Below are 26452 nucleotides of genomic sequence, written 5' to 3' on the forward strand. Positions count from 1 at the left end.
AAAATTGTTTTAGCATAGAACATAATTAAATTTATCATTTAGAGGAGTATTACGAAGCATTTCGTGAAAGTATTTGTCCTGATTATAATGTTTTACAGAAGCGAAAGGTGGACGATAAAAACCAGAGACAAGAATGCAATAGAAGCTTTTGAAATGTGGTGCTGCAGATGAATGCTGAAAATTAGGTGGATAGACCGGGTAACTAATGAACAGATACTAAAGCGAGTCCGACTGAAAAGAAATTTATATCACAATTTGACATAAGCAACAAAACTTAGGATCACAAGGAATAGTTAATTAGGTCTTGGGAGGACGTGTGAGTCGTGAATTTGAAACAGAAACAAAGTCTAGACGAGAGTAAAAAGTTTCAAATTGGTGTAGGTTGCTGTAGTTATGCAAAGATATATAGGCTTGCACACTTTAGACTAGGCTCTACAGCTGCAGAAAACCAGAGTCCGAATTGAAAATTACAAGAACAAAAATAACAGCATTTGAAGTGAGTATCTACAATTTTTTAGTTTACATAGTCAGAGTTATTTTTCGCAATGTGAAATAAGAGGAAACTAATAGACAACATGTATGAATTGATGTAGTAGAAGACACTTAATATGTGGGCAACACTCATCTAGCACTCATATTTGTGGCAGTGGGAAAGTGGTGCCATGTAACAATAAATATGAAACGCTAGGAGCAATTTCAATCAAACTTGGCATACTTATGATTTACCATCTGCATAAACTCCAAAAGACTATTATGGCATACCTAGCACTAAGGATGAAGACGAGGCATCATGTTAAAATAATTGAAAATGACCTATGTAAGTGTCGAACTTATTCTGTAGTATCGTACTTGGCTGAATAGTAACAGTTGTGATAGCATTTCACTCGTAGAGGCTGGTGTAAGTAGAAATGGGTAGAAGTTGACATAAAAATAGTCTTAAACGCTGAATATCAGTGTCGAATCCTTAATATGGTCAATGGTGACAGTCTTGACGACGATTGACTCCTTGGAGTAAAGATGGAGATAGGGTTGGGAAGGGGTGACATGTAAATGGTATTGTGGATTTTGTAGAAGTAGTTCAAGCCGAAATGGTAGACATATCACTTACTAATTGGAAAACACAGGGGAGGAGAATGAGGGAGAATGAGATACGGGGCGCGCCTAGCACCCCTAATCGCGATAATAGGAATTAGATGGTCGTGACGGAAAATGTATTTGAAATTGATTGTGTTTAGTGTCATATCCAAAGACCTTTGGGGTGTTTGGTTAATAGGAGACAATTCTAATGACATTTCATCCCTGCAAGTAGGCCAGATTGGGAATGGTTCAAATGGCTCTGAGCACTATGGGACTTAACATCTGTGGTCACCAGTCCCCTAGAATTTAGAACTACGTAAACCTAACTAACCTAAGGACATCACACACATCCATGCCCGAGGCAGGATTCGAACCTGCGACTGTAGCAGTCGCGCGGTTCCGGACTGCGCGCCTAGAACCGCTAGACCGATTGGGAATGGGTTGGCGTGAACACAAGCAACCAACGCCAGTTAATCAGGTGCCATGATCTGGGGATAACGCTGGAATCTCGGTGAGGCTGTCCGCAGATGACGCTGTTGTACGTAGGGCAGTCTCAATGACAGAAAACTGTAGCGAAATGCGTAAAGACCTGCAGACGATCGACGCTTGACGTAGGGATTGAGCCAGGCTGAGCATAGTGGTCCACGATAGTGAACTGGTGTCTGGGTGGGCTTCTATGGGAGTTGCGGCTCGCCTTTCAGAGGGGAGGGCGAGGGGATTAGGCAAAGTGACCGTCCATGGCAGGTACCGCACGGCGGCCCAGCCACCGTTTAGCACAAGTGCCAGGGAATCGTGTTCCTGCAATTTATCTCGTAGTGCGCCCTGCATCATATGGGATCCAGGCCTTTCCGTGAGTCCTATAATGTAGCATGACGAACATATACGCTCCTGCAGAATCTTAGTTTTTGCAAGCTGTGCCATCCGGCGGACGGTCGTCTTCTGAGAATGCTGTGCACGGGGGAGTCAATAATAGATATCGATTCCGTGTTCCGTTAGAAGCGACGGAGCTGCATTGTCGACAGGAATTCTTTTCTGTATGTAAAGCGAATGGGCCGACTTTCTGGCAGCAGGGTGAAGCCAATAATAGATATAGATCTTTGTGTTCTCTGACAAGCGATGGAGATGCATTGTCGACAGGAATTCTCTTATATATGCAAAGCGAATGAGCTGGCTTTCTGGCACCAATTTATTCAGGGTAAACACCATCTTGTCTAAAATGGTGTGACAGAGCTCTTCATTGCTTAACTTTAAAAAAATAGCAGAGAAGGAGAAAGTCAGGGCGCCAGTTTCCGACAAATGGGTACGAGCTTACTGGCTGAAGAGCAAGAGACTAACTCAGAATTGGGTTAAAACGACAGTGTAGATTGCAATAATATTTTATTAATGACCGGTTTCGACTTCACGTAGACGTTACCTTCATAAAATGATCACTGTAAAAAAAGGAATAGCGGAGTTACACAAAATGTGATAAGTATGGCGTCAGAGGAAAGTATAATGAAGTACCGAAGTAGCATTTACCCATCTGGCTGCTGCTGGCAGCTCCTCGGATGCTTAGGCGGCAGCACGACCGTAAACGGCTGACTGATGGCTGCAGAGCTACGGGTTAAATAGTGCGCAAATTTCGCGCCAGAAGCGGATTGCGTCAACCTCAGTCAATGGGAAACATGCACTGTCAGAAAAAAAATAATACACCTGGAAAGACGACGTCGATTTTGCTCGGATGACGGTATATGCCACCTGGGGTATAGCAGATGTACTGATAATTGTTTGAACGTCGTCCGCCAACAAATAGCATAGTGGCATAGCTACCAGAGTGCCATCAGTGTCTATCTTTTAATAAGGAATGTTCACAGCCACAAGGCTCAGTGTGGTATAAACGTGTGAAGCAAGCAGGCATCCATGCCGCGGAGACGCATTCGTACTTCCTACAGACAAATGAGCGAGTTTAAAATAAGTCAAATTCTGTGTGGCTTTCCGAGTGGCGGAATGGTCCTTGCGGCGAATTGTCACCCAAGTTGGACGCACTGCGCCAGTTGTGAAACGATGCTGGTATCAGTGGTCGCGTGAACATTGCAAAACCCGTACATGACATTCTGGACGTCCATGCAGAACAGATTGCCGCCAGGATCGTCGTGTAGTAAGAACAGCAGTGGCAGATCGTATAGCTGCCACAGAACGCAGGCACACCTGTAGCCCGTCTTCCACTCACACCACAGCATCGACGTCCATGGCTTGTCTGGTACCGTCAGAGGATCACTTGGAAGATGGAATGGCGCGCCGTGGTCTTCAGCGATGAAAGTGGATTCTGCCATCACACAAGTGATGGTCTTTTGCGCGTATAACGTAGACCTAGTTAGCGTTGTCTTATAAAGTGCATTCGTCCGAGACACAGTGGCCCACCCTACTAGCACCGATGGTCTTGGGTGCTATAAGCTACAACTCTCGTTCACATTTGGCGCTTCTGCAGGGGGTGGGAACCATCGCTCTGTACATGCAAAATGTTGTTCACCCATTCTGTTGCCATTCTTGCAGCAGGAAGGTGCTGTATTTTTCAAGCAGGAATATGCTCCCCCACACTCTGCCAGTAAAATTCAAAGTGCTCTGTAAGCGTGCAGCAACTTCCCTGGCAACACGATCTCCGGACTTGTTTTCAATTGAGAACGTGTGGGATATTGTGGTGTGCGTACTGTAAGACCTTCAGTACACACACTATCAGATTATTTGACTTGTCGCTCTAACGAAGTAGGCGAGTGACAGCAATATGTCTCGTAGTCTTATCGTGGCGTGTTTATCTTCTGCCGTTAGGTCAGACGATAGAAATGCCACTTGCACACTTAGAGTAGCAGATTGACGCAACCATCTTTAAACAGAACTTGACTAATTTTCACACACATTTATTAAAAATAATAACAAGCATAAAAATTACTTAACTTGGTTCTGGATGCTATTTACAATTGATGCTCTGAAGTTCCTTTGATATTGGTAGGTTAATCTTATTCTCACATATATCTCTGATACTTGCCTAAAGTGTCTATACATTTATCTTCATGGCTATGTACAGGAATATGGTAATCTTATTAGGCGCAGACTGAAACTTGACTATAGACTGGTACAGACAAATGTAGAACTCGTACAGACTGGTGCAGACAAATGCGGACTGGTACAGAGTGGTGCAGACATATGCAGACTGACTAATTGGAGGTCTGTACACTTCTTATAATACCTCAAGCGTTCATGTGTCACTGCGCGAGTGTGATCCGCGAGGAGAAAAGATTCTATGTTAGCAGCAATTTCATTGGCTGCGTTACATATTAATACGCGGATCGGCAGAAGCAGAATTTGGTCTGTCTCTATGGAAGCGCCGTCTCGTAGTGCAGAGATGGACGAGCGCTGGGCCGGCGCTGTTGTGCTTAGCGGGCGCGCTCTACTGGGAAAGTTGTGTACGCGCTGACTATGTGGAACTATGTACACAACAGATATGATGGGACAAGAAGTGACTTGTGCGGCTTGTCAACCAACCACTCTTACAGAGGTTCGTGAACAAATCGAGCACACATGGGATAAAGTAATCCAGGACAATATTCGCCATTTGTACAATCGACTTGATGTCAGAGTCAGCGCCTGTATCGCCGCCCGTGGAGGTAACACCACGTGCTAATATGAGCGTTTCAGCATGGGTCGATTCCTGGTACCTCACAACCTCTTGTACTATTGATCTGTAAATACAGGGTGCGTCAAAAAATGTATACACACTTTGAAGCGTCATAGAAAATTTATTTCCCGTTCTACAATGTTAAATTTCTTTAAATGGAAAGCTTATAGTCCAACTGGAAAAATAAATGTACTTTGCAAATGTGATTAATGTTCAAACTGGTGGCCTTCAGCATCAGTACATTTATGAGTCACCACTGATTCCGTACATCGTACCAAAGAGTCCAATGAGATTTCTGGGCACTCCACCTGAATCTCATTCCAAAGTGTGTCCAGGTACGTGGTTTACGTTTGCACACCTCACCTTTTACTGTGCCCCATAAGAAGAAATCCAGCGGCGTGAGGTCTGGAGAGCGTGCAGGAAACTCGATTGGTCCCCTGCGTCCTATCCACTGGCCTCTGACATTGTGATCCAGGTATGCTCGTACGTCCCTATGATAGTGTAGCGGGGCGCCATCTTGTTGGAAATAAAACTCATCATTACCGTATAATGCACTAATGGCAGGGAATATGGAGCCAGCAAGCATTGTTAGGTACGTTTCTCCAGTAACAGTACCTTCAAAGCGGAAAGGCCCAATGAGTCCCCTTGCAGACAAACCACATCACACAATTACACCAGGCAAATTAACAGCCTTTTCAACTGTAATGTGAGGATTATCTTCAGCCCAGTACACACAATTGTGCCTATTGACAGTTCCATTGAGTTTGAATTGGGCTTCATCCGACCAAATTATGCTACCCATAAATCCCGGTTCTCGTCTCGCCATCACCTAAACCCATTCACAAAATTCTAACCTTCTATCTGGATCGTCGTCACTTAGCTGTTGCACCAGCCTTGAAATGTACACAAGAAACTTGCCTTTCTTCTGAATGCGTAGCACACTACTAGCACTTACATTACTCTCACGTGCCGCTTGCCTGGAAGATTTTTGAGGCGAACGCTGAAACAGTTCCAAGACCGCAGTTGTGGAATCATCACTTGTAGCCGTACGAGGTCGCCCTGATCGACCTTTATGCACATCACACACTGTTTCATGAATTTCGAATTTGTCTCGTAGACGTGTAATTGTTAACCTTGAAGGTGGTTCTGTACCATACTCACTTCTCCACTGTCTTCGAACCGCAGCTACATTCTCAAACTTCCTGTACCACTTAATTGTCTGCTTCCGCATTTCAAAGCTCAAACGCATGTCCGCCATGTTGCAGTTACTTCCTTGCCACTGCTGCCACCTGTTGAAGAAACATAACATTACTTTCTCACAGATATTTAACCTTGTAGAAGTGGAAAAAAATGGTCTATGACGGTTCAAAGTGTGTATACATATTTTTGACGCACCCTGTATATTTATTTAATGCACTTCATATTCACTGTTGCAATAATAAGTCTTACGTGTATTGGAAAACTCTAAAAGGGTGTACTAATTTTTTCTCGGAAGAATATGTACACTGAACAGCCAGAACATTATGACGTCTATCTAATAGCCAGTATGTCTGCCTTTGGCTCGGATAATAGAAGCGACGCGTCGTGGCATGAAAGCGTTGAGGCCTTGGTATGTCGCTGGATGGAGTTGGCACCACATCTGCACACACAAGTCGCCTAATTCCCCGAAAGTCCTGGGAGAAGGTCGACGAGCTCTGACGCCACATTCATACACATCACAGATGTGTTCGATCTGGTTCAGATCTGGTGAGATGGTGGGGGGAGGGGTCGGGGAGGGCAGCACATCAAGTGGAACTCGCCAGTGTGTTCCAAGAACTACTCCACCACATTCCTGGCCTTTTGACATGGCACATTATCTAGTCAAAAAATGTCGCTGTCGTCGGGAAACATGATCCTCATGAAGGGATATACGTGGTCTGTAACCAGCGTACGATACTCGTTGGCCGTCATGGTGCCTTGCACGAGTTCCACTGGACCCTTGGATTCCAACGTGAATGTTCCCCAGAGCATGATGAAGAAGGTATTGGGATTCATCTGACCAAGCAACGCTCTGCCACTGTGCCAATGTCCAGTGCCGATGGTCAGGTGGCCATTTCAGCCGTAGTTGCCGATGTAGTGGTGTTAACATTGTCATATGCATGCGTCATTGGCTGCGGAGACCCATCGTTAGTAGTGTTCGGTGCATCGTGTGTTCAGACAGACTTGTACTCTGCCCAGCATTAAGGTCTGATGTTAATTCCGCCCCCTGTCCTGTTCCACCAGTCAGCCCGGCCTACGACGTCCGACATCTGTAATGAAGGGTGGCCGGCCAATCCCATGACGTCTGGATGTGGTCTCACCTTGGCTACTCCACGTGCTGAAGACACTCACAACAGCACTCCTCAAACACCCGTCAAGTTGTGCAGTTTCCGGAATGCTCGTATCTAGCCCTCGGGCCATCACAATCTGCCCTCGGCCAAACTGAGATAGATCACGCGCCTTCCCCACACGGATAGCACGTTCACGGGCAACGCATGTACCGTGAGTGTGTCTGACTAGCAGTCATTCCTCTCCAGCTGACGGTGCTGTCACCTGGACGAGTTTATATTGATAGTAGTTCGGCGATTATAATGTTCTGGCTGATCAGTATGCATAACTCAGAATTGTTTAAGAATAGCATATGTGGGAGTAAAACGATTGGATAATGTTTTAAAAGTTTGCCAGAGGGAGAGATTGTGGACTTGTTAACAAAACTATTATTAGTCAGCATTTTGAAGAGGTTTTTCATTAGTACATGGGAACTGTGCGAATCATAAAAAGGAGAAAGAACTCTGTGCTAGTAGAGAACACTCTTGGTCTGGGCACCATGAAGAGAAAACCTTGGCTGGAGACACCGGAGGAAACACTTAGTGTGGAGACAAGAGAGACAGGACCACGTTTATATTTGAAGACAGGGGCTGTTCTAACAACCAGCAGCCGATGCGTTGCAGTCTGCAGCGGATGACATCACTCACAACTTTCCACTCTACTGAGTGCTGAGTAGAGTGAAAAATTGTAACTTGAGCAAGCAGGATGTGAGAATTTCTGAGCGTTTATAGGCACGATTTTGGGATCAAGCATATTCCACAGATGTTGTGCTTTTCTCGAATGACTGGTGGCTCGTTCATTACGTTATTTCCGTGAGGTAGTGTTTCATCCTTCTGGCGAATTCTGGCAATCACCCTGTATCCTCTACAAATTTGTATTTATTTACCCCATTCGTAGATTAGAGTTTTATTCCGTTATCCTATGTTAACCAGTCTTTGTCGGAACTTCCAAGTGTCAGATTAGTACTGTCCCACGTAAATAATTGTCAGTTTTCGTCTTCTCTGGATGTCTTAAGATCGAATAGAACCTCTAATAACTTCCTATTCACGTACGTATTTAGCAGGGAACTTTGTAGTAAACAGAGATTAATGCGAAACATTGTTTCATTTCATAGCCAGAGGATCACCCGCATGTTTATTAGTGCCACCTCTTCCTCTGAGTTAACCGTTGCGCAACACCTTTATTAAAGGCATATGAGCCCATAACTATCGGCCACTGATGCGGGTCATTCCGACATCCACAGGGGTATGACGGAAACTCAGCTGTGCCCTCACAGCCTCATTAACATTAATTGGAAGAATCCCAAAGAAAAATAAATGAATAGTTTACAAAAACCTCGTTCGATCGATTCTTGAGTATTGGTCGCCAGTCTGGATTAACGGAGCACATAGAGAAGATCCAATGAAAAGCGGTTCTTTATGCAACTGTTTCGTTTCGTAAGCCTGAGAGGTTAACTCTTGTGCTGACGTCAGGAAAGAAGGGTTCTTCATCGCCGAGAAGTTTACTGTTAAAACTCCTACAGTGCACATTCCAACTAGAGTTCGGCAGAAAATTCGTTCTCCCATATACATTTTGTGAAATGCCATGACGGGTAAATCGGAAAAAACTAGAAATCATACAGAGGTTTACCGAAAGTCTTTTGTCCCCAGCACCACTCGGGATTGGAAGACACCAAGGATGAATCATATGCCGACAGGCGTACCCTCCGCCATGCGTGGAAATGTGGTCTGCCGATGTGGATGCTGGTTATAACGGATAAGTGCTTAAGCAGCGTTAGGTTATTACGTGGGTGATAATGTTTCATTTTGCGTAAAACCGATTCTACAACTGCCAATAAAAAAAGTGAGTTTCCTTCGTTTTTTGGTGTGAGCTGGAAAACGTAGGTATCATATTATTGTTTCATTCTGGCATTGCTCCTTTATTTTTCAGAATTCTATTGGATCGAGGTTCATATTCCCTTCCTAGCACACAGATTTAGGTTTCCCGTCGATTCCCAAAATTAAGCGTATTTCGTTCCCCATCCTAGTCCTATCCGAGCTTGTTCTCCGTCCATAATGACCTCGTCGTCGACAGGACATTAAAATCTAATATTCCTTCTTCCTTTGATTTTTAACGCAGTTGCGGATCTGGTGACACGGCATTTACCTTGCTGAATCAACAGTTCAGCTGTCACTTTATCGTGAGTAGAAAGTAGCCTGTTTCGTAAGTGCTCCTCCGTATCACCAACAGCAATGCGACAAAACTTTTGTTTGACGGAATTTAGAGTACATTTCCGTATGTGTAAAACAGGCACTTTAGATTCATGCTCAGAAGACAGCACAGTGAAGCTTTCAAGGATATGACTGCGTTAGAAGAAGTTAACATTTTGCAAAGTAATAATTATATTGACTGAAGTTAGAATTCTGGGCGAGCAGAGTGAGAGGGGGAAATGCCTGTGGACCAAATGGGAATTATTAGCTATAAGCAGATAAACAACAAACGCATAACACTGAAAAGACGGTTTATGCGCTGAAATAATGAACTGAAAAAGTGTAGCTTGGAATTGGCTAACAGTTTTCTCTCGCAGAATTCTATCTGCGCGTACAGTAGATGGATCACCGCCAGCGGCGTGCTATGGTTTAACACCGTAAAACACTGTGGGGAGCTTTGGAATGATTGCCATATTGGTTACAACCCTGTAATAAAAATCTGTACGCTCCCATCTCTTTACCACTTTCCGGTAAATTTCCTGCCACGTAAATCTCATTTCCTTTTTAAATTTGGAGCACCTCGCCGCGTTAATGCAGTTTAGCTACCTCGTTCATTGAGGCGAGAACAAATTCCAGTTACGGTGCAAAAATAATATAATTACGTATCAGTTCTGTGCTCTTAACCGTCTTTTCACTTTATTTACGAACACGATTTTTACCTGGCACATACTTCACTTTACCGCCCAAAACCAAAATACACTTGCGCTACGTTACTTAACTAAATAGACAGGCAGATGAACCAACCCAGGTGTGAATAAGTTATCCGTCTTAACTTTAAAGTGAGGTAGACTGTCAATGTAAATGTAGAGTTTAGTCTGTTTTGTACATCGCCGTAAACAAGTTCTTGGCTCAGTCACTACTTGAGTTTATGCAGCTTCTCAAATTAATGTACGATGCCTTTTATTGAAAGATAAGTAGGCACGACTGCTCAAATTAAATCTTATTGTTATTTTCAGGAATATTAAAGAATTAAAGCGCCATTCGTTAGTGGAACAGAGAAGGGGGGCTCAGTTAGTGGTACCAGAAGAACCCTCCGCCACACACCGTCAGGTGGATTGCGGCGTATGATGTAGATGTAGAATATCTACATCAATGTGACACAAATTAGGCAACGTAAAAGCCGTCGCCTACAAGAACAGGGACCGGAATGTAAGCACTCCATCGTTACAAATGTCGGTATATTCAGCTAACCAACGTATTTCAAAGCACCAAAAAGTCGGCTACACATCAAGCATCAATCAGTGTTTTCCGGCAAGGCTAGTCAAGAACTTACGAAATCGGTGAAAGGATTCAACTGAGTCAACAAATACAACAAAGTAGATGACTTAATATGGTTCGCAAATGTGTACCTATATTTGGACGAAAAGAAGCTCCATAGCTGAGAAAATACAAGCCTGATGGCAATCAACAGCAAGTTCTGTTAGTGGAAGAACAATTGAAGACCAGTGCAGAAACGCCACATTGTGAATCCGAAAAGGGCAGAACTTCAATTTTAATGAAGAGAGTCGCAGCAAATATGTAACAAGCACTTCCAGTAATGGATGTCACAACAACCGAGTAATTCATCAAGTGGTGCCAGCACATCGAAGAAATGCGACGGAGAGTAGTGGGACGAAAGAAGTATGACCGAATCCCGAATGCGGTCCCCATAACAATTGTGGAAGACCACCACCACCACCTCGCCTCTCTCATACGCCAGATAGTAACAGAAGAGCTACAGTAGTTTGTGGCAGCCAGAACCGTCGCACCGAGTAAGCAAGAGATAGCAGTCGTAATGTCGACCCCATACGTCAGGAGGAAATAAGAGTGTTGAAGAAGAGGTTTATCGATCTTTAGTATCAGTTTCCGCCATCAGTCGAACGCGACATGAAGAACTGAATCGGCCATCTCGGACTCATGCAACAGCCGTCAAGCGACAACCCACCATCCGACCAACGCAGATACAACCAAGTCCTCCGCCTAGAACACCGTCCCTCGGAATGACATACAATTAGAGGATGGAGAACAACATGCAAGTGTGTCCACTATGAAAGCTATGGAATCCTGTACGGTTTCGCAAAGAAAGACGACGAGTGTTCAACGACTACTATGCTGCCAGACGTCAACCATCACAACAGTTCTACTCAGATCAGTCAACAACAGATTCTTATAGTCGGCCTGTGGGGCGAAGTACATCGCTGTATCCTGGGCGTGGTCACTCCCTAACATGCCGTAGCCGTTCCCCGATACCTGCCGCTCGCATAGCCGCCACTTCAGGAAAACTAAGCGAGCCGACCATCTGTGGAGATGAGGCCGCTGCAGATGAAAATACTCAATGGGTGACAGTCACCGAGACGTCAGGAAATCTCATTGACGCCATCACCAACGGCCAACCTGTCCGATTCCGGGGCTTCTTTTTCCGTAATCTCGAATGCTTATCGTCGACAGCTAAAGAAGACTACGTTCAGCAATCCAAAAGCTGTTGTGCTGAGGGTAGCAAATGAGAAATACGTCTAGCTGATAGGCACTCATAGACTGAGGGAGATCAGAGTTCCAAACTGACGAAGCTATTCCAACAAACACAAGCACAGACTGCTCGGAGTGGTCCATTACCATTGAAGACAGGTTAAAGTGTGAAGCTCTTGTCGATTCCAAAAAGGTGGTCAGGTTCAGAAAATAAATCTATGTACCAGTAACGAAGCAAGTATTGCAGGTGGACAAGGAGATCTTTGAATCATTCATTGTCACAAGCGTCCACAACTCACCCCTAAAAGCATGAGCGTAGGAACAGCCTACCAGTCCACGATGCGCAGCTCATTGTCACCGACGAAATGTCGTCCTCCGCTGCCACTACAGACAAAGCAGTGGAGGAAGCTACTATCGAATTGCCAATAGGGTCTGGCCTGATCGAGGATGACTTCGGCGAGTGTTAAATATTGTGCACCAATTTTCGGGTGCTTTAAAATCCAGAGTGGAGAAAAAATAGACCAATCTGCCCAACACAAAACATCATGTCAATAATGGGGAACATCCGCCGATAGCAAGCCCTCATATCGGGTGTTGCCGGTTGAAGGCAGGAAGAAGTGGAGAAGATGCTGCAAGATGACATGATTGAACCTTCAGAGAATCCTTAGTCCTCTCCTTTGCTCCTTATAAAGAAGAAGGACACCCCATCGTATTTCGGCGACGACTACCGATGACTGATCAGAATCACGATAAAAGCTATCCACCCATTTCTGCACATTGATGACAACTCAGAATGATTGAAAAATGTATAGCATTTCTCAACTACGGGCATGCAGACAAGCTATTGGCAAATCATGGTTGACGAAGCTGACTGAGAAAAGACTTCCTTCATAAAACCTGACAGCCTCTACGAGTTAAAAATTATACCGTTTTTGGCTATGTATCGCTTCGAGCGTGTGTTGGACAATCTACTTCGCCACCTTAAATGGACGACGTGTCTCTGCTGTCTGAATGAATTTGTTGTTTTTTAGAAGACGTTTAAAGAAATGGCTCTGAGCACTATGGGACTTAACTTCTGAGATCATCAGTCCCCTAGAACTTAGAACTAACCTAAGGACATCATACACATCCATGCCCCAGGCAGGATTCGAACCTGCCACCGTAGCGGCCGCACGGTTCCAGACTTTAGCGCGTAGAACCGCTCGGCCACGACAGTCGGCACGTTTAAAGAACAACTAAGCTGTCTGACAACAGCGCTGGAGTGTGTTCAGAACACAGTCCTCCGTCTCAAGCCGAAAAGACGCCTCTTTGTCACCTAAGAAATAAAAATCTTGGGGCACCTAGTTAAATAGCGGTGCAGGCCGTCCCAACCCAGAAAAAATAAGAGCAGTCACAGATTTTCCAACTCCTCGGCACATTCGTGATGTGAGAAGTTTCCCCGGAATGTGCTCGTATTAGCAGCGAGTCGATCCGTCCAAGACACCTCTCTTGCAAGAACTACTGCATGGCGACGAGAGATTTTCCTGGTATGAGGTAAAAAATGATCTTTCTTTGTCCTTAAGGAGGCGCTACCACCTTCTCCAGTCCTAGCATGACGAGAACACCAAGCTAGAACTTCACACCTATGCTAGTGGGTATCGGATGGGTGCAATTCTTGTACAAATTCACTAAGGCGCTATAAAGTTGGTAGCTTATGCTTCTAGAGTGCTCTCCAACTCCGAAAGGAACTTCTGAACAAACGATAAATAATGTCTTGTTGCTCTTTTGGTCATCAACACGTTCTGGACGTATTCATTTTGCAAACTGTTCATCACTGTGACAGACTACCATCCACTATGCTGGCTGACTAGCCTGAATGATTCGCACCGAGCTAGGTGGCATAGTAGTTAGCACACTGGACTCGCGTTCGGCAGGACGACCGTTGAAACCCGCGTTCGGCCATCCAGATTTAGGTTTTCCGTGATTTCACTAAATCGCTCCAGGCAAATGTCGGGACGGTTCCTTTCAAAGGGCACGGTCGATTTCCGTCCCCATCCTTGTCACAATCCGAGCTTGTGCTCCGTCTATATTGACTTCGATGTCGACAGGACGCTAAACCCAATCTTCCTTCCCTCCTTCCATCTGTAGGTCAGCTGGCGAGATGGACACTAAGGCTTCAGCAATAAGACATCACACTGGTATACGAAAACAGACAAAAACACAAGGACGTTGTCGAACCTAGAGATTGGGATACAATACACATCACTGCGACATGTGCATTTAACACAGTGAAGCAAGATACTACAGGTTGTTCTTCCTGCCCCACGGTCGCGAGATCGAAACGATACACTGTTCCAGTTTCCACAGGACGATACTCAGGGTGCCTATATGAAACTACTCAGTTTGTTGCAAATTTCGTAGTTAATTTGAACGATTATTTTATCGAAATGAAGTGTAACGAGTCAGTTTACAGGATATGTACATATGATTTGTCTTAACATTAATGAACACTTCATTATTTTATTCCTACTTATGTAACTACACTTAAAAACGAGTTTCTTTTTACAGTCTACCAGTTTTTAAATAGGAATTCGTCCATGGAATATAAGAAATTTTCCTGGAGAAATTACTTAAGATTAGATTTAAAATTTCCTTTTCTACCTGTCAGACATAACCAGGACCGAAAAAGCAAGACAGTTGGCTCACTAACGGCTCCTGTACGTAAAGGAAATGGACCGAGAGTGCTGTAACGCCAAGCACTGGCCAGTGAGAGGCGGCCCAGCAGACCTGACGTGGATTTTTATGCCTGTGCGGAAAATGAGACTATCGGAAAAAATTCTAAAGCGCTACTTTGGGCCATATCTTATCCTTCGTCAATTGTCGGACGTCACACACACGGTCTAGGATTACGACCTTTTATCAAGAAGACAGAAACACAAAGACGTCGTCCATGTCCTCCGCATAGAAACCTACTACAGTCCTGACGAACAGATCGGGAGCTTCTCGATCAATAAAACTTACGACCCTCTCGACGGTTGTTAATCTTTGACGGGAAGGGCTACCATCGTTGCTCATCTTAGTGAAAGGGATGTGACAACAAGAAGAGAACGCAAGGATCTACCAGCGTTCAGACAGAGGACCATTGACAACCTCTAGATCCAGAGTTCTGTAGTCGGCTCCAATGAGAGCTTATGAATCGGTCTCTGTTTCTCCTGCAAAGAAGGCAATGCCAAAATCTGTGCTGCATGTATTGCGGCGTAGCGGTTAGAGTCGTTGGAGGGCCTGATACGGGTCGCCAGTTCAAACCTGGCCCCCCAGTAGTTATCTGTTATTTAGTATTTATCATTTCTCGAAAGTTGTAAAAATTTCTTACGTTCATAATGTTCGCATATTCTGGAATATATGACGTCTGTATAAATATCAGCGCTCTCCGTCCAGGAGTTCAGTTCTGTCTGTACACTGGTATCAGCAGCCGCGGTGGCCGTGCGGTTCTGGCGCTGCAGTCCGGAACCACGGGGCTGCTGCGGTCGCAGGTTCGAATCCTGCCTCGGACATGGGTGTGTGTGATGTCGTTAGGTTAGTTAGGTTTAAGTAGTTCTAAGTTCTAGGGGACTTATGACCTAAGATGTTGAGTCCCATAGTGCTCAGAGCCACTGGTGTCAGTTATAAACGTGCTTTCAGTGCTAAGTAATGAGCTTAAGTGACGGCCCTGCTTTCGGAACTGCACTCTAGTGTGATTACGGCCTGACAATATTTTTAATTTGTAAGTGACAAATCCACCAGACGTAATTATTGAGTTCGGTATGAAGCAGCTATGTCACACATGTGACTTGTAGACTTCCATTAACAACGCACAATTGTACCAACGTACTATGTTAGTTCAGTCGAGCTACAGCATCAAAGCAGGAAGGATGTGTGCGCGAGGCCTCGGGCGATTGGCGCCTAACGTAACCTGCTCCGCTAGCGACCACATCGACCGCTCCACTTATGATGAAAATTGGAATGGCAACAGGGGCACCTTGTACGATGTAACAAGTATGGATTTGTACGTTCACGAAACTAAATATTCGGGTTTGTCCTGCGAAGAAGATTTGTTCTGTTAACAAGCTAAAACAGCAGCAAACCATACACAAAAACACAGTGAATCAATTGCTGCTACAGTTGACAATCAGCACCTTCCTGCAGCCAACAATGATGGCTCTCTCAAATTGCCAAGTATGAGACAAGCCAAAAAGAGGAGAGCTACCGGAGAACTACAATCGGAAATCAGTAATCGTTACAATGCTATTAAAGACGCAGATGCAACGCTGGAAGACGGTGATGCAAAACAGCAGAAACAGCAAACAATAAAAACAACAACCCAAACAGAAGGTGTCGCCGATCGTTCTTCCAGATACTTACAAGAAACTTTACAAATGACTGAAGAACAACTGGAAGCAGCGCTTAACAGCGAAGAAAGCAGTTGGCGATAAGCTAAAACTTGTCCTCTCTCCTACTGAAGACTATGTCGGAGTGCTGGATAAAGTTGGAGCTGCTAACTCTCGTGCTCGACTAACGGCAGGTTTGAAAAGCCGTCGTTCGTCACATTCCGACGTCTTCATCAGATGAAGATGTCAAAGACGCAGTTGAAGACGTAACATACGTCGCCACCACTGACACACGCATGAAGATGACAGCAGCGTTAAAGATCACATCCCTGCGAGTTGTCATATTGTGGAACATGCCGCAGCATCTAGAGACATTTGTTCCCGGGTTCGATTCCCGGCGGGGTCAGGGATTTTCTCTGCCTCGTGATGACTGGGTGTTGTGTGATGTCCTTAGGTTAGTTAGGTTTAAGTAGTTCTAAGTTCTAGGGGACTGATGACCATAGACGTTAAGTCCCATAGTGCTCAGAGCCATTTTTCGAGAGATAGTCCATTTCATTCCACTGTGCGTGTTGGAAGTCGAGGTTGAAGATCTCGGCGGTAGTCGGGGGCCAGTGCAATGCTACCGATGCCAAAAATTGTTTCACGTCCCTCGTCATTGCAATTATGACTAAGATATCCAGCCAGCTACAAGGGATGTGAAGCCTATATAAGAGCGCAAGACGATGCGTTAGGGGACTTTCGCCTCCGAACCAGTAAAAACGAGAAGAAGCCAGAATTTCACACCCACCACAGCACCACAAACTGGACAACAGGATACAGCCAAAGAAAAGTGGCCACCACCTATGGAAAGAAGCACTGCTCGTCTCCAGAGCAATATTTTCGTTACAAAGAAAAGTTCTCAACCACTACAAGGAACTGCTGTACAGAATAGGAGTAATAGGAGTGTGTCACACGGAAACTTTTCAATTAGAGGTGTATCATTCAGCTTTTTCGATTCTGCGGGAAGCCTGCTGAAAACGTAACCTGCTGAACAGACAAACTTACCTTTACAATGCTTAAGGAAATGCTACGGAAGCGTATATCGTTAATCCGCCTCCTGTTCACTGAATGTAGTGCCGAGGCACCATTACATCGGTCACACGCGTGGGCAACACCGCAGTTGTGTTTAACAGCTCCTTTTAGGGACAAGAATACTCTCGGTGAGTGCATAGAATTGAACCAGAATATAACACTATAAGAGGTAACAATGCGACAATAAGTAAAGCAGACAAACCGTGTTTCACTGTGAAAGGCCTAGGAGATCATTCTTATAGTGAAGTTTGTGGACAACATCTTGAATGCGTTACTTCCATGTAAGTTTTCACCTACTCTCAGCCATAAGAATTTAAAATGATCGACTTCACTGATTGCCTGACCAGCTTCACACAATAGAATTTCACTTTCACTGACGTTCCGTGTCAGAAACTCTTTGCATTGCATTTTGTTTCAGTTAATCTGTTCTCTGAAAGCCCCAGGCAGACACACACATTTTCCCTGTTTGTGTACGTTGGATGACAGCCTTCTGCTTTCTACTATCCAGATATGAGATGAATCATTGCTGAGATTTTCCCATAATCCTGTAATGTTCCAACTTACACAAAAGTAATCTAGGTGCACACAGTGAAATGCTTTTTTTAATATCAAAGAGAACACCTACTGTCCTCAAGCTATCGTTAAGCTCTGCTACTGCCTCACACACAAAAGAATACATTGTATTTTCTGGGGATACTCCCTTCCTAAAGCCAAACTTACTATCTCAGAAAATTATGTGTACTGAGATGTGCCACTACTCCCCTATACAGTTCTTTCTCAAACACGTATGAAAAAACTGGTAGCAAATAAATTGGACGGTAATTGCTTACGTTACCTGTGGGGTTCTACCCACTCGTCTCGTATAGCAGATTGACAATACTTAACTTTGAATTTACGATGGTGTCGCAAGCGATGGGTGACATGCAATTAAGTCAGAGTCCTTTGCTATATACAGTGTCCATGTAAGCAATGGATACGGATCACACGTCTCTGCTACCGTTGTGCTCTCCTAATACTGTCCGGCCTAGGCTGGCAGGAGCGGCGCTTATATTGTCTTCGGTTAGAGAGCGCTCTTGTCGTGATGCAATCCGTTTCACTGTGCTATTGGCTAACGTTGCCTCACCGCCTTCTTTGCTCTTGCGATCTTCGTCTTCGCGCCGGCGCTTGTCGATACGCCGGTACATTACCTCTTTCATTCTTTTTAGGGTTCCGTACCTCAGTCGGTAAAAACACAACCACTATAGGAGCACTTCTTTGTCCGTTCGTCTGTCTGGCTGGCTGTCCGATTGTTAAGACACCTTTTTGTCAGGAGTGGTTAGAAGTATACGTAAAGTTGAAACTTATGTCACATACTAAGGTGTAATGACTCTTGGTGGGGTAAATATTTTAACCTTTTATACACTGTAATGAAAAGGTACGGATATTTTTGATACTCGCAAGCTCACTCATCAAGACCAGTAGAGTTCTTCCCGTTGATCTAGCATCATGAATGTTGACAAGAAGCAGGATTTTACAGTACAAGTACAGAAAAAACCCGAAAACTGTTAATTTGTAATTATATCACATAAAAATATTTTTTTGCAATTACAAACCTACGCTACATTCGTAACCTATCAAAAATCTCAGGAACTGCTGTGGAGATTTTGAGCTGGTTTTCAGTAAGAGGTAAAATGATTCAAGAGGAAGCTTTACGTACAAAATTTATAAATATTTCGAACTAACTGGCTGAACTACAGTAAAGAGGAGTCCTCTGCCGCAGTGAAAACGATTCTTTTGCGTAGGGCCGCCTCTCGCGCTAAATAGCAAAAGAATCGTTTTCACTGCGGCAGAGGACTCCTCTTTACTGTAGTTCAGCCAGTTAGTTCGAAATATTTATAAATTTTGTACATAAAGCTTCCTCTTCCGCGCCCCACCGACTCATTCTACTTACGAACATTCCCTCAGAGTCTATGCTTACGACATGTACAGCATCTGCAGTGTTTCAGAGCAAAATAAAACTCGTAACTGATACACGACTGCACTTCCATTGTTTGGAATTAGGTTCCAATATCCCATAAAATAGCCACTGAAGTGTTCCAGAGTCCAATTCGACATTTTTCGTAACAACAATAGTCCTATTGGCAGCTATACAGTTTCCTTCTGTGGAGACTTCCTTCAGATCTTATCGCAAAAGGGACGGGAGCAGACGAATTCAAAGCATATTCAATTACGAGTTAGCAAAGCATGTTAATATAACTCCAAAATTAATAAAAGAAAGTGACAGTAGCGAAAGCGAAACCACACAAAAAATTTGGACTTAAAACTGAGAATTAACACAGTCTCGAAAACCTTAGGATTTCCCGGACAGATGTCTCGCCAGTATCGATATCGACAAGAGAGAAAAATCGTCGAGATCCTCGAAATTGATGAATTATCTGCACACATAATTAAGTTTGTACGGAACCCTTGCAGTGCGAGTCCTACTCGCTCTTTTCCGGTTTTTATAAATTGGTTTCAATAACGAGTATTTCAGTCTGCCAGGAATTTGACCACTCCTCAAAGACTCATTGCGCAGATGACTAAGTACAGAATTAACGTATGGTGCACCGATCTTCATAATCCTAATTGACATTTAATCATCACCATGGGAGTCTTTACACTTTAGTGATGTAGTAATTGATTCAATTCAGTCGTTGCTTGTTTCCTGTAGCTGCATGTGATACAGCTTTCTCGGAAAACAAGCTTTCCATATTTCTGCATATATGTACCAATAAAATGTTTATTTGACTAGCCGGTTATTGACAAAAATTAATTATTAAATGTTTTGTAGATCTCTGATGGATCACTAACAGTTCCATTCTCACACAAGAGACGTGAGCATCCATATTCTGCCCTGATACATTTTTTCGCAATTGACCATACAAATTTAGTTATGTTCTGAGAGCTTCTATTCTCCTGGTATAATACATTGTTTTAGCCAGTTTGATAAAATCTCTCAGCACTTTGCAATGTTGTCTCTAGTGACGTTATGACTGGCCTTCATATTGTAGTACAGTACCCGTTTCCTCCTACATGATATTCTAAGGTCATTAGTTATAAACATCGGTTGCTTATTACTACTGCATATGTGCCTGCACTTTTTTAATGAGAAAGAGGTATTAAAAAAGTGATAGGTTCGAGGCTGGCTTTAAATATCTGCATTAAAAGTACACACATATCTCTAAATTTTTTGTTTGCTACCTTGTGATATGACTCTGCCTTTATTCCTTTCAGTACTACTATCCGTGCGTCATGATCTGGCAGTTGATTACTACAGTAATTTTTGTCACGCTACGTCCACCAACAAGCGAACAGCCTACCAAGACACTGAGACACTGTCTTTGACAGTGCTGCTGTTTCTCTGAATTCTAGTTGGAAAATATACAGTCTGTATAAGATCGTAAGATTCCAGTAAATCCAATAGCATTCTTTTTTCTGTAGAATCAGTCATAAATTCTGTATTGAAATCCAAATCAAAATGGCTCTGAGCACTATGGGACTTAACATCTGAAGTCATCAGTCCCCAAGAACTTAGAACTACTTAAACCTAACTAACCTAAGAACATCACACACTTCCGTGTCCGAGGCAGGATTCGAACCTGCGACCGTGTCAGTCGCACCGTTCCGGACTGAAGTGCCTAGAACCGCTCGGTTACAGCGGGTGGCTATTGAAATCCACAAATAAAATCAACCTCATATCTTTATTATAAATCGAGTATAGCACAGCATCAAGTCTAAAGAGGAAAACCTTATAGTCTGAACAAGGGATCTGTGGAGGCCTATAATGAAAAGATTTTTGCTTGAAAATTAAAATGCTCCTAAACAACCTTCAAATATTCGGTCTTCACAGTGTTTTGACATGTTATCTTCCTTTAATGAGACATAACATTTGATGTCCTTACACAAAATCGAAGCCTCCGCTGTGGCAGTAGAAACCATACAAGATGTCTTCATATTCAGCGCCATGTATCTATCTTCTAGAGGCCATTTAGAATTAGATGACCCTGAGCAACTACTCAGTCAACGAGGCAGGCCCTTTTCAGCCTGTGACTTCAATGCAAAACAGGCAGCCTGGAATTCGTGAACCCCACCATCATTGGATGCCGACTGCTACAGTCTTCTGTACAAGTTCACGCCAACATTTTCGGTCTGGAAAAGCCTACAATTTGCCCAAAGAACAGCGACAAATCAGATATGCTAAATGTCACCGTCTTCTAAGAAATTAAACATTCTGTCACAGCACAAGGGGTTTATGCGTTACTAGAGTTGAAAAACTACCATAGGCTATCGTATTCAATCATAAGCAGTCGTAGAGTACATTAGTTTTCCTAGTTTCCTTGGTCAGTTAAGATACCAACCGCGTTATCTGTACTTTAGATGTGTTGCATACCTATCCAGCGTTACTTAATTTTGATGCCTTTGCATATGGGATCAGTGTCTTACTAAAGACCTCTAGAAACCAGAAGCGGTGAACGGTCTAGAAACTGAGAGACCACATAACACCTTTGTTCTACTGAGTCATCCTCCTGTGGCTTACTTAAAAATAAACAGTATTTACACCCAAATTTAATTTTCAATGTCTAATTCAGGATTTATTGGAGAATTGTTGGTTTGTAACTTGAAATAGAGGAACGCTGTACTAAAAATAAAAAAATACCGATTTATCATATAGCGCTGAAAAAAGCTATTTCCTTAAAAAAGCATGTCAAACATCACTTCGATGCCTCGTCGAACTTAGATGAAACATGTTTCGGTTATTCATAAATAACTTTGGCAGTGATCAATAATGAGAGGAAACACTGGTAAGGTTCTATGGTATATAAAATAACAACAAAAATTATACAGATTTTTGTGTGTTTATGAACGTAAACTGTATTTACATCAACATAAATCCCTTTGGTTACATAAAAGCGCAGAAGTTATGCAGTCAACTAATTTTTATTACTTACAAAATGCAGTTTATATTTTGTAAGGATACAAAAACACAGTGGACTAGCACTGAATGATGTGCGGCTCTAATTAGGTGCAAGACAAACAAACAAACGAACAAAAAACAACGAGAAGTCATCGGCTCCAAATTTCTCTCCGACACATTCATTTATGTTCCTTTCCTTAGCAATGCTGCCAGTAATCCTACCATTTACTACGTCATTTATGTACTGTACCAAAACTACCGGAATGCAGTTTTGATAGAAGGCAGCTATATGTGCTGCCATCTGATCATCTTCAAGTCACCTTGTACTTTGCAGCTGAGACCACCAACGTCACCCCGAAACTGAACACCAGACAGACTGACTGCCAGGTCTTCCGCCATTAACTGATGGAGCAGCTGAGCAACATTCAATTTGACTCGAATACTAATGTAAATGAAATTGTCAACGCCTTAAGCGACATTGCCACTGATTCATTACCTCGTAGACACAACAGATAATACGTTCTGAGTGCCCTACTGTCATACTGCCTTTGGAGATCCTGGCCACGATACATGAAAGGACCCGTCTTAATAAGGTTTGCAGCCTCACACGCTATCCAGTCATCAAGGGGCGTGTAAACCTTCTGGGAAGGCAGATTAAGGCTATACTCACAGACTGCCGTAATCGACGCTGGCAGGAGAAACTCTCATCACTACAGCCAGATGCAACAATGTGCGACACAGTGTACATTTTCTGCCGCCCAACTCTCGACTCCCACCGTTGGAAGCTACTTCAGCGTGAGTCCATAAGACGGAAGAGAAAGCAAACGCGATGTCAGATATTTTTGAAAGGAATTTTCTTCCTATTGAAGTCGTCAGTACACCGACAAAGGAGAGGAGAGACTTGCAACTCTCCTCGACGCTGAGGTAGACATTGCAGAGCAGTCACAAATTCCTCAAGTCATTCCAGAGGAAGTCCGCTCCTATATCAATTGCCTTCGTAACAACAAGGCGCCTGTAGACGAAAACATCACAGACAAAAATTCGGGGAGCTTCCGCAACAAGCTATAAATACTATGACGGGTAATTAAAAATAACAGCTAACAAATTTGTAAATTTGTGGTAAGGTCTTATGTAACCAAACTGTTGAGGTCATCGGTCCCTAATCTTACGCATTACTTAATCTAACTTAAACTAACTTACGCTAAGGGCAACACACACACCCAACCGGAGGGAGACGCGCGGATCGTGACAAGACGCCTAGCCAGCGCGGCCACCCCGCGCGGCAATAGCTAACAAGAGGACATAACAATAACCGTGGAAGCAAGTCGTCACAGGGGCAACTCCGAAACCCGCCAAGAACAGGTCATGGCCAAAGAACTACCGAGCCATAAGCTTTCTCCCACTACTCGGTAAAACCTCTGAAAGAGTCTTCCTGGACAGGCTCCAGCTCAGACTTGTTCAGGACAATATTTTGCTTTCAGAACAGTTTGGCTTTCGCGTCCTTACCAAAAGAAAACGAATCTATTTCTCACTTTCGAGCATTTCTAAATCCACCTGTTTGTTTCAGCACTCACATTTCGTCCTGTCATATGAGATTATAGAATTAATCTATAATGATACAGATTTTTTAGTGTGTCGTCCCTCAACTGTCACCTCCGATTGTAACCAGTTCTAGTTTTCTTAATACGGCACGCAAAGGCACGATGCACGTGTTTATCGAAATTTTGTTTGTATGTAAATATTTCTTACATTCTCGGAAGATTCTAAATCTCTTATGCCGATTTAAGGTCACCCACTAGCACATTAGTACCTCATTGTACATAACTATTCTAAAGGGATACTAATTCTGGAGATGTAAATCTCACAAAAACAACCAAGTCCACTGATACACATTACAAGAAGGCCGTTGTGCTTTAAGGAGCGATTTATTATTCACGTTTTGGGGGCGTAGCATCCAAGAAGAGATAGGCAACATAATTTCTGTTTCCAACATCGGTTGATGCATGTATCTATGTATCGTGCATATTACTCGGTCGACTTTCCCGTGCTGCTGACTCAAGTTACAATTCTTTACCGCTTGAGGGCTCCGAGTTGTAGCGTGTAATATGGCGGTGTGTAGCGTAACAATGTCGGAGTTTCAGAAACCCTCAGAAAACTGAAAACACTGACTCCAAGAGTTCGTCCACATATGGAGCACCATGTCCCACAATGCCAGACCGCACACGTGCGCTTCGACATTTGCAACAATTTGTCCCCTTGGATTCGCTAACATCGATCATCCACCACACAGTTCCGTCTTGGCACCACCCGATTTTCATCAGCTGTCAAAACTTAAAGCCAACGGCCTTGTCGCAGTGGTAACACCGGTTCCCGTCAGATCACCGAAGTTTAGCGCTGTCGGGCTGGGCTAGCAGTTGGATGGGTGACCATCCTGTATGCCGAGAGCTGTTGGCAAGCGTGGTACTCTCAGCCCTTGTGAGGCAAACTTGATCGAGAAGTAGCGGCTCCGGTCTCGTAAACTGACATATGGCCAGGACAGCGGTATGCTGAACGCATGCCCCTGCATATCCGCATCCAGTAACGCCTGTGGTTGAGGATGAAACGGCGGTCGGTCGGTGCCGTTGGGCCTTCCAAGGCCTGTTCGGACGGAGTTTTTTTTAGTTTTATTAATACTTAAAGAACACCTTTGAGTACTTCACTCTGATAGTGTGATGAAGCCTTGTAATTAGAGGTGAGGTTGTGGATCCGCCAACAAAGTTAAACATTCTACAGTGACTGTATCAACAAATTGGTCTCTCGTTCGGAGAAATGTGTTCGTCGCCAGGGTGACTATGTTGAGAAGTAAATATGTAGATATGAAGAATAAAGATATAGAATGTTGTTTCTCTTATTTAAAAAGCTGGAAGAGTTTTCTCATACAAAAATCAGAAGCATTACTTTTGAGCACGATATCATACATATGTTGTCTCTCATCCTTGTCTCCCCCCTGTGAGCGTGAACGCAAAACGAACTCTATTCGACGATTGTGTGTACAGTCGTCGATTGTAATTATGTAAAATGTTATAGCACGTTGTAGCATAGCTTAATATTATGGTAGTGGTAAGAACTATTTTAAAACAGCATACATTGCAAGATCGATCGTGGAATAAATTGGACATCATAGCCTTCAGTCGTTTGGTGGTACTGGTGTTATTTTATAAACAGAATGCGACGCCAGCTTAAGTAAAAAGATTAATGATATATTTTACAATCAGCGCCATTCAGGTTACCCAAGTTTTCCCTAAATCATTCAACTGCTGAAGTGATGGTTCAATAAAAGAGATCACCACGTATTTCTATCCTCGTAGTAGCAGAGCGATAGTTCAACTCTAATGACAACTTCGGCAAATTACACTCCTGGAAATGGAAAAAAGAACACATTGACACCGGTGTGTCAGACCCACCATACTTGCTCCGGACACTGCGAGAGGGCTGTACAAGCAATGATCACACGCACGGCACAGCGAACACACCAGGAACCGCGGTGTTGGCCGTTGAATGGCGCTAGCTGCGCAGCATTTGTGCACCGCCGCCGTCAGTGTCAGCCAGTTTGCCGTGGCATACGGAGCTCCATCGCAGTCTTTAACACTGGTAGCATGCCGCGACAGCGTGGACGTGAACCGTATGTGCAGTTGACGGACTTTGAGCGAGGGCGTATAGTGGGCATGCGGAAGGCCGGGTGGACGTACCGCTGAATTGCTCAACACGTGGGGTGTGAGGTCTCCACAGTACATCGATGTTGTCGCCAGTGGTCGGCGGAAGGTGCACGTGGCCGTCGACCTGGGACCGGACCGCAGCGACGCACGGATGCACGCCAAGACCGTAGGACCCTACGCAGTGCCGTAGGGGACCGCACCGCCACTAACCCAGCAAATTAGGGACACTGTTGCTCCTGGGGTATCGGCGAGGACCATTCGCAACCGTCTCCATGAACCTGGGCTACGGTCCCGCACACCGTTAGGCCATCTTCCGCTCACGTCCCAACATCGTGCAGCCCGCCTCCAGTGGTGTCGCGACAGGCGTGAATGGAGGGACGAATGGAGACGTGTCGTCTTCAGCGATGAGAGTCGCTTCTGCCTTGGTGCCAATGATGGTCGTATGCGTGTTTGGCGCAGTGCAGCTGAGCGCCACAATCAGGACTGCATACGACCGAGGCACACAGGGCCAACACCCGGCATCATGGTGTGGGGAGCGATCTCCTACACTGGCCGTACACCTCTGGTGATCGTCGAGGGGACACTGAATAGTGCACGGTACATGCAAACCGTCATCGAACCCATCGTTCTACCATTCC

The 26452-nt window shown here is 44.2% G+C and overlaps 1 pseudogene; it reads left to right on the forward strand.

Moving 5' to 3' along the window:
• Window positions 1–24455: 24455 nt before the first annotated feature.
• LOC126299649 (5S ribosomal RNA) lies at window positions 24456–24573 on the forward strand (annotated as a pseudogene).
• The last annotated feature ends 1879 nt before the right edge of the window (window positions 24574–26452 follow it).

This window comes from Schistocerca gregaria, chromosome X, assembly GCF_023897955.1.
Source record: "Schistocerca gregaria isolate iqSchGreg1 chromosome X, iqSchGreg1.2, whole genome shotgun sequence".
NCBI lineage: Eukaryota > Metazoa > Arthropoda > Insecta > Orthoptera > Acrididae > Schistocerca > Schistocerca gregaria.